This window comes from Leucoraja erinacea, chromosome 5 (assembly GCF_028641065.1).
Source record: "Leucoraja erinacea ecotype New England chromosome 5, Leri_hhj_1, whole genome shotgun sequence".
Classification (NCBI taxonomy): Eukaryota; Metazoa; Chordata; class Chondrichthyes; order Rajiformes; family Rajidae; genus Leucoraja; species Leucoraja erinaceus.
Window position 1 is genome coordinate 28,963,604 of NC_073381.1, and position 8,832 is coordinate 28,972,435.

Sequence of the window (8,832 nt, forward strand, 5' to 3'; positions counted from 1 at the left end):
ACTGTGCTGCCCAATTGTCCCTTGTGTGTAGGGGAGTGATAGAATCTGGGAGGTGTTTATGGGAATGTGGGGAGAATAGGTTATAATGAAAATTAGTAGGATAATGGGGTTGCTGTGTCTGCCGGCATAGATTTGATGGACCAAAATGCCAACTTCTATGTCATAAGGAAATTTTTAAGAAATCAAATTCTTTATGTTATGAACTAAGTTGAATATATAACTTTCTATCCCATCATTAATAAATATGGCAATCATTGACAGCCTTTGGCGTATTTTATGGGGAATCACAAATCACATCCTGTCAATTGCAGATTCTGACAATTCAGTTTAGTTTATTGTCACGTGTACTGTACAGTGAAAAGCTTTTGTGGCGTGATAACCAGTCAGCAGAAAGACAAATCATGATTACAATCGATCCATTTACAGTGTATAGATACATGACAAGGGAATAGCATTTAGTGCCACGTTTTAATTCATGCACTTTCTATAGTTCCATATAATCCTTTGTTTTTATTGCTCTCAAAGCACCAGGATCTTTGCTAGTCTTCTTGTTTTTATTGCTTTTTTCTTAATATTGGTCCCTTTATTTTCAATAATCCATGAATGTTTTATGAAGCAAGCATTGCTCCATATCTTAGAAATCTATACATAACTAAAACTGATCTTGTGCTCTTCCAGTTTGCATTTATTTTTCTCTTTGCACAAAAACGGTACACGATAGCGCTACGATTTTTCGCCACCTTACTCACCATTCTCCTGTGTTCAAGTGCACCGTTTTGTTCCAATCGATGGTATAGTTTCAAAGTTATTAAGGTTTGAAAATCTTAAAAACGGCGCATGTGCAAATTGGTCTCTTCTGTCAGTGACCGGCACGCAGATTGGTCTCCTGTCCTGTCAGTCAGCTGCGGCACCCGCCTCGCCCAACGTTGCCCGGCATTGCATGGCCTCAGCCACACAGCCAGTCGACCGGAAGCAGCCGGAGGGGATGGCCACAGCCGTCGCGGGCCACAGCCAGAGCCGGCGGGAGCCACAGCCGGAGCTGCTGTGGGTCACAGTCACAGCCGCCGCTGCTCCAGGAGAGAGGAGTGGCAACCTCGAGATCCTGGGAAGGATTGAGGGAGAGTGGGAGGATTGAGGGAGAGGAGGGGGTTGGGAGGGAGAGGGGGGGGAAAGTGGGGAAGTGAGGAGGAAGAGTGGGGGAGGAGGGGAATAGAGCAAGAAGAGGAGTGGGGGATAGTGAGTGGGGAATAGAGGGAGAAGTGGGCAGTGGGGGAGGTGAGGAGGAATAGTGGGGGGGGGGGTGGAAGGAAAGTGAAGAGTGGGGGGATAGGGAGGGGGGGATAGAGGGATAGGAGGGGGTAGGGAGGGAAGAGGAGTAATGGGGGAAGGGGGAGTGACTGAGGTAGGGGGACGAGAGGGAGGGGAGGGAGGGAGGGGCACACTCGAGATAGGGAGGGATAGAGAGGGGGTAGGGGGGGATTGAGAGGAGGGAGGGGGGAGGGAGTGACTGGGGTAGGGGAGCAGGTGAGAGAGAGAGGGGGCAGGGAGGGATAGGGAGAGGGGGCAGTGGGGGAGGTGAGGGGGATCATGGGGGAGGTGAGATAGGGAGGGGGATGAGGGAGAGAGGAGGTATGGGGAGGGGAGAGGAGGGATAGTGGAGCAGGTGAGGAGAGAGAGTGGGGCAGGGAATAGAGGGAGAGGAGGGCAGTGGGGGAGGTGAGGAGGGATAATGGGGGAGGTGAGGAGTGGGGGAGGTGGGGGATAGGGATAGGTGGGAGGTAAGGAGGGGAGAGGAGTTATGGAGGGAGGTAGGGAGTGTCTGAGGGTAGGGGAAAGGAGAGGGAGGGATTGGTGAGGGGGAGGAGAGGGGAAAGAAGAGGGAGGATGAAGAGGAGGGGGAGGGAGTGCTGGGGGATGAGTGGAAATGAGCCGCGCCTGCACAGTTGGGGGCTGTGGGAGAGTGGTGAAATATTGCGTTGGGGAACAGGTTGTGTTGAGGGACCAGGCCTCCGGTGTGACAGGGACCCAATGGATCCCACTTTGTCTGGTACAAATTAGTTGTGAATTGCATTAAATTCTTCATTGGACACCTCTCACATTTGGTTTGCTAATATTTTACCTATTAAAATAATACTTCAATGTTTCTATGTTTCTATGTAATGTGTTGTTATATTTTATCTTATTGTATGAAGTACATTACCCATATCAAGGGTCTTGGTATCTATTGTGTGCGTCTCTTTTCAATCAACATGTTAAATCCCATTATGTTATGATTATTATTGGATAAATGTCCACGCATGTTCAGGCTAATAGCTAAAGCTTCTTCAAATACAATGCATATATGGAATAAAAATCAATGAAATACATTAGTTATTAATTATGAAATTAAGTGTGGATGCAAAACTGAGATGACATAGAACTAGTGTATGGATGATCGTTGGTTGGTGCGGATTAGGTCGGCCGAAGGACCTGTTTCCATGCTGTATATCTAAACTAAAATTAAAATATTCATTTAGTTTAGAAGTGTAGCATGGAAACAGGCCCATGTCCACACCATGTAGACCACCAATCGCCCGTTCACATTAGTTCTAAGTTGTCTGACTTTCTCATTTATGCCTTACACACTTGGGGCAATTTTTATAGTGGCCTGCCTGTTTTGGGGTGTGGGAGGAAACCAGGGCACCTGGAGAAAACACAAGCTGCCACAGGGTTAATGTGCAAACTCCACACAGTTGGCACCGAAGGTCAGCGTTGAACCTGGGTGTCTGGTGCTATGAACCAATAGACTTGTGCTGAGTTAAGAGAAATGTGCTACCTTTCTGACAAAAGCAAGCTTGCTTCTCCCAATCTACATGGAAATATAACTACTCATTTAAAGCAATATTGATTTGCCATATAACTGTCTGGTCAGTATTCTTGCATTCTTCCACTTCACGGTGGTTGTCAGGGTATCTGTACATTATTTCTCTGAAAGTGTCACATCCTATTGCACTTGTACTCGCTTGTACTCGCTAGAATTTAGAAGATTGAGGGGGGTTCTTATAGAAACGTACAAAATTCTTAAGGGGTTGGACAGGCTAGATGCAGGAAGATTGTTCCCGATGTTGGGGAAGTCCAGAAGAAGGGGTCACAGTTTAACGATAAGAGGGAGACTTTTAGGACCGAGATGAGAAAAACATTTTTCACACAGAGTGGTGAATCTGTGGCATTCTCTGCCACAGATAGGGGTGCAAGCTCGAAGGTCCGAATGGCCTACTCCTGCACCTATTTTCTATGTTTCTATCCTCTTTCTTTATTCCATAAATAAAGCATCCACTGCCTGGTAATCTCTTATTATATCCTCTCTTTTTACTGTTATTTTTTATTAATTACTAGGCTGTTGCTCTTCCTCCACCATTCGTTCCCATAAATATTACCAGCTGATATACTTAGTTGTCAGTCCATATTGCGGACATACTATTGTCATACCATCCAATGTCTGGTGCACTCCCTTAAATCTCTTCCTGATATGAATTGCATTTGAGAACGAATAGTTATTTGGGACCCACATCCCTCAACTGACCTGCTTTAATGCTTCACTCATGTTTTATTTCTGTCTCCCAGTTTAAAATAATTTACATATATGCTTAAAGTATTTTAGTGTTTGTTGTATCAGCAATCCCGAGAGCACTAATTCTGACAATTGTACTACTTTTTCTTTAGCTGTAGAACTATTACTGCATTTCCATTATCACTTGTGCCCTTTCCTCCCATTCACTGATCTAGAATTCATTTGATTGGCCTATTTATTCTTTCCACTAGGACCTTGGCTCAGCCTGTTCGGGTATCTCATCCCAATGGAGCCATATAGTATTCAAGTTCAAGTTCAAGTGAGCTTATTGTCATGTGTCTCTGTATAGGACAATGAAATTCTTGCTTTGCTTAAGCACACAGAAAATAGTAGGCATTTACTACAAAACAAATAAATGTGTCCATATACCATGATATAAATATATACACACATGAATAAATAAACTGATAAAGTGCAAATAGCAGAAAGTGGTTATTAATAATCAGAGTTTTGTCCGAGCCAGGTTTAATAGCCTGATGGCTGTGGGGAAGTAGCTATTCCTGAACCTGGTTGTTGCAGTTTTCAGGCTCCTGTACCTTCTACCTGAAGGTAGCAGGGAGATGAGTGTGTGGCCAGGATGGTGTGGGTCTTTGATGATACTGCCAGCCTTTTTGAGGCAGCGACTGCGATAAATCCCCTCGATGGAAGGAAGGTCAGAGCCGATGATGGACTGGGCAGTGTTTACTACTTTTTGTAGTCTTTTCCTCTCCAGGGCGCTCAAATTGCCAAACCAAGCCACGATGCAACCGGTCAGCATGCTCTCTACTGTGCACCTGTAGAAGTTAGAGAGATTCTTCCTTGACAAACCGACTCTCCATAATCTTATCAGGAAGTAGAGGCGCTGATGAGCTTTTTTGATAATTGTGTTTGTGTTCTCGGACTAGCAAATATATACTGTCCCGATACCTCCTGCCTATACAAACTTGAATTATTGATCTCACCATGCATAACAATGACAGCCTTCTTTCATGCTTCCAACATGCTATAGTATTTTGAGATGTCCCCCTCCCTCTCTCTGACACAAGATGAGCAATATATTACACAGGACACCAGATCTTACTTACCACAGATGCAATCTGTACCCTAATTAGTAATCAAAAGGACAAGTAGTGCAAGAGTAACTCAGAAGGCCGGCAGCATCTCTGGAGAATATGGACAGGTGATATTTCAGGTTTAGACCCTTCTCCAGATTGATTGGAAGAGTGGTGTGGAAAGCTAGAAGAGGGGAGAGACGGGACAAAGCGTGGCTGGTAATAAGTGGAAGCAGGCAAGTGGGGTTTTTGATTGGAAAATAGTTGGAATAAAGAACAGACATAAAAGCAGAATCTCTCCATTTGCTTTCTGTACTCTCTCGCCACCATTCAAGAGCTGGCCCACTACAGTTGTGTTATCTGCAAATTTATAAATGGAGTTTAAACAGAATTTGGTCGCAAGTCATGAGTGTAAAGGGACTGCAGTCAGAGGCTCAAAATGCAGCCCTGTGAGGCACCAGTGTTGAGAATGATCGTGGAAGATATTTTGTTGCAGAGGGGAGCGGTGACTCCATGTCCAGCAGTATGGAGATGAGTTTGGTTAGAATCATGGTGTTGAGCTGTAATCAACAAATAGGAAACTGCGTAGGTATTCTTGTTGCCCTGATGTTGCAGGAATGAGCATAGGGCCAGGGAGAAGGCATCTGTCATGGGCCTGTTGCAATGGTAGATGAATTGCAATCAGATTCAGAATCAGAATCAGAATCAGAATCACACTTTATTCGCCAAGTATGTTTTGCAACATACGAAGAATTTCATTGGCCAGGTCAATCATACAATTAAAAGTAACAGATCACTTCAAAAACACATTTTAACATGAACATCCACCACAGTGACTCCTACACATTCCTCACTGTGATGGAAGGCGAAATAAAGTTCAAGTCCTTCCCTTAGTTCTTCCTCGGTCGTGGGCCTGGAGCCCCCGTTGACGGGATGATCTTAACTCCCGTAGCCGGCGGCGTTCGGGCTCTCTGCGTCAAGGCGATCAGCTCCTGCATCAGAGGGATGTCTGCTCCCCCACGCCGGGAAATCGAACCTCGCGTCGGGGCTGGTGAACCTTCCGCGACGTTGGAGCTCCCGACTCGGCCTCACCCGAGACTGCGAGCCCTTGATGGTGATTCCACGGTGGTCGTGGTGGGAGCGATCCCAGGCAAGGGATCAACTCCGATGTTAAGTCCACGCCCCGCAGTGGGGCTCACGACAGTCCAAGGAGGCTTCCAGCTCCATCGATGGTTGGCCGCAGAGCCTGGAGAATGTGATGCAAAAATTGATCATATCTCCGGGAAGGTAAGAACCTGAAAAAAAGTTTCCCCCGATCCCCTCCCCCCCACATAAAACAAACAGAAGAACATTAAAACAAAACTTTTAACAAACTAAAAAATAACAAAAAGAGTGAAAAGACAAACAGACTGCCAGCAGGGCAGCCATCGTACCGGCGCCCCTGGTGGGCTAAGACAGTCCGTGAAGTGAAGATGATTTCCGATACGACCAGTTTCTCAAAGCATTTCATGATGGTGGATGTTGGAGCCATTGGAAGGTAGTCGTTAAGGCATAATACCTTGATGTTCCTGGCACTGGGGTGTAAAGCAGGTCGAAGCCACAATTTGGCACAGGGAGAGGGTAACGCTGTCCATGAATAATTCTACCAGCTGGTCCGCGCAGGTTCTCAGCACTTAACCGGGGACTCCGTTTGGGCCTGTAGCCTGTGGTGATCTGTGGGCTGATCCTCAGGAAGGCTCATCCTATGTCTGCGATGGTGACTATAGGTGCAGGTGCACCCAAGGCTGTTGGAGTGGGTGGCGTCATTTCACTGCCCTTCTGTTCAAGATGAGCTTAGAATATATTGAGCAGCCGAGCTATCCTTCTGACAATCTTTTACCTCACAGACCATCATTGTACCTATTACCTAATTAACTATTCATCATTGGATAGGAGCATTCTGTGTAAATCTCTGTTCTCTATCTCTGCCAACCTGAAAACATGTTAGGTAAATGAATATAATGACAACGTTTCCTGCTTTTATGCTAACAGTCATAATACAGTATCTTTAATAAACCATGGCCTTGTTTCAGTCCTCAGGAAGTACAGCAGCTGCAAAGAGACCAGAAAAGCTGAATCTATTATTTAAGTGCCTTTACAGATCTGCTTTTAGGCTAGGAAATAATGAGTAAACCAGCGACACCACTATCTATCTCCCACCCACCATCAAACTTCCAATACTGTACACCCCCTCAACCTACCCACCCCCAAAACTCGACTGAATCCCACACCAGAATTCAATAGTCAGGAGTGTTTAATTGTCACATGTGCTTGGAATGATACAATGAATAAAAAAATACCTCCCCTACAACCCCTGCACCGTGCAACTCGACACATGGAGACCCCCATGTTATACATCATGGGGGCCTCACCTCAATTAGCTCTGAATATTCTCTCCATCTTCTAGCGGGCTCCCAGCCTGTTAATCAGTCTGCCTTTGGCTGGGGACTGTCAGAAAATAAATTAAAAGAGCACCCTTTTAAAAATTAGGGCATTCTTCAAACCAATTCTTCTGGGAGTCTCAAGCTGTCATCTTCCCAGTAGAACATGCCATGCTGGTTAAAACTCAGGATTGTGATGATTATCTAACCTGGTGGGCTGAAGAATGGCAATGGTGATTACCTCCTCATACGTGCCACTGGTCTGCGGTGGAGGACACAGTGCTGGTCAGGCAGCAAATTGCTGTTCAATAACCTGCAAAAGAAGTGCCTGAGGTGAACTCTCAGCATTATGAAACGCGAGCACATTCTTTTGCTGCTGACCACAAAATGCAGAGCATTGTGTTTACTTCCATTGTTAGTCTGTTGTGCCGCTGACTAATATGGTCACTTGCTGCACAGAAGATGACTCCTGGACCCATCACTCTCAGCTCTTTGACCCATCACTCTCAGCTCTTTGACCCATCACTCTCAGCTCTTTGACCCATCACTCTCAGCTCTTTGACCCATCACTCTCAGCTCTTTGCTTAAGGAAATCTAAATCAAGGTAAAGCACGCCAAGGGTTTCAGACATCAACAAACCTGGCAAATTACAGAAATGAAAACAAAGATAATACTCTGGACTATTATGAAAGTAGAAAGAATTTGTAATTATATGGTGTCTTTTACAACCTCAGGATATCCCATAATTTTTCACAACAATATATTCATGGATGTAGATATTCCATAAGAGAGGTTTCAAGCAGAATTTGATATCAAATCATTCAAAAAATACCATGAGACAGATTTTAAGATGAAACAAAAATAGAAAGAAGAGAGGTTTTCGTGAATACGATGTGATTAAGAGGGTACAGGAAAGATTCATCAGGATGTTGGCAGGACTGGAGGGATAATGAGAAATTGGATAGGTTAGGACTATTTTTCCATGGAGCAACGGAGGCTGAGGGATGAACTCATAGAGATGTTATAAAATCATGAATAACATAGGTAGGTAGATAATGAACAGTGTTCTTTCCAAGGGAAGTCCATAACTAGAGTGCGTAGGTCTAAGGTGAGAGAGACAACATTTAAAGGAGATCTAAGGGGTAAGATTTTCACACAGTGCACAATGGGTATGTGGGATGAGTTGCCAAAGGAAACAATAGAGGCAGGTACAATTACAATGGTTAAAAGACACTTGTGCAGCTACATGTATGGAAAAGGTTTAGTAGGACATGGGCCAAGTGCAAGCAAATGGGACAAGCTCAGGTAGGTAGGTAGGTACCTTGGGTGGCATGGAGGAGATGGGCCAACGGGCGTGCCTCAGTGCTGAATACTTCTCTGACTCATAAAACCCTGAATGGTAAGCTCAAGGAATTAATCTATATGCTTTTGGGATCTCCGTTAGCTACAGCAAACACCTCAAGCCACTGGAAGGTTGCCTCCAATATTGTCTCTGCCAAATCCTCCAAATTTACTGGAAAGGTAAGTGAACTGATCTCAGTGAGTTCTCCCAGCCCACCATTGTGGCCCTAGTTATACAGTCAGCAGTGCTGGGGAGTTCAGGCAACTCATACACTTGACACAAGACTCCTGTAGGTGATCATCTATCCCTAGCTCTAACACAGGAAGAAATAATCCGGTGGACAGAGGAAGAAATTCAAGGCTTTGCTCCGAGCCAGGTGTTTTATGGAATTGATCTTCATGTCTCTCAGATGATGAAAGCTGCTAATAA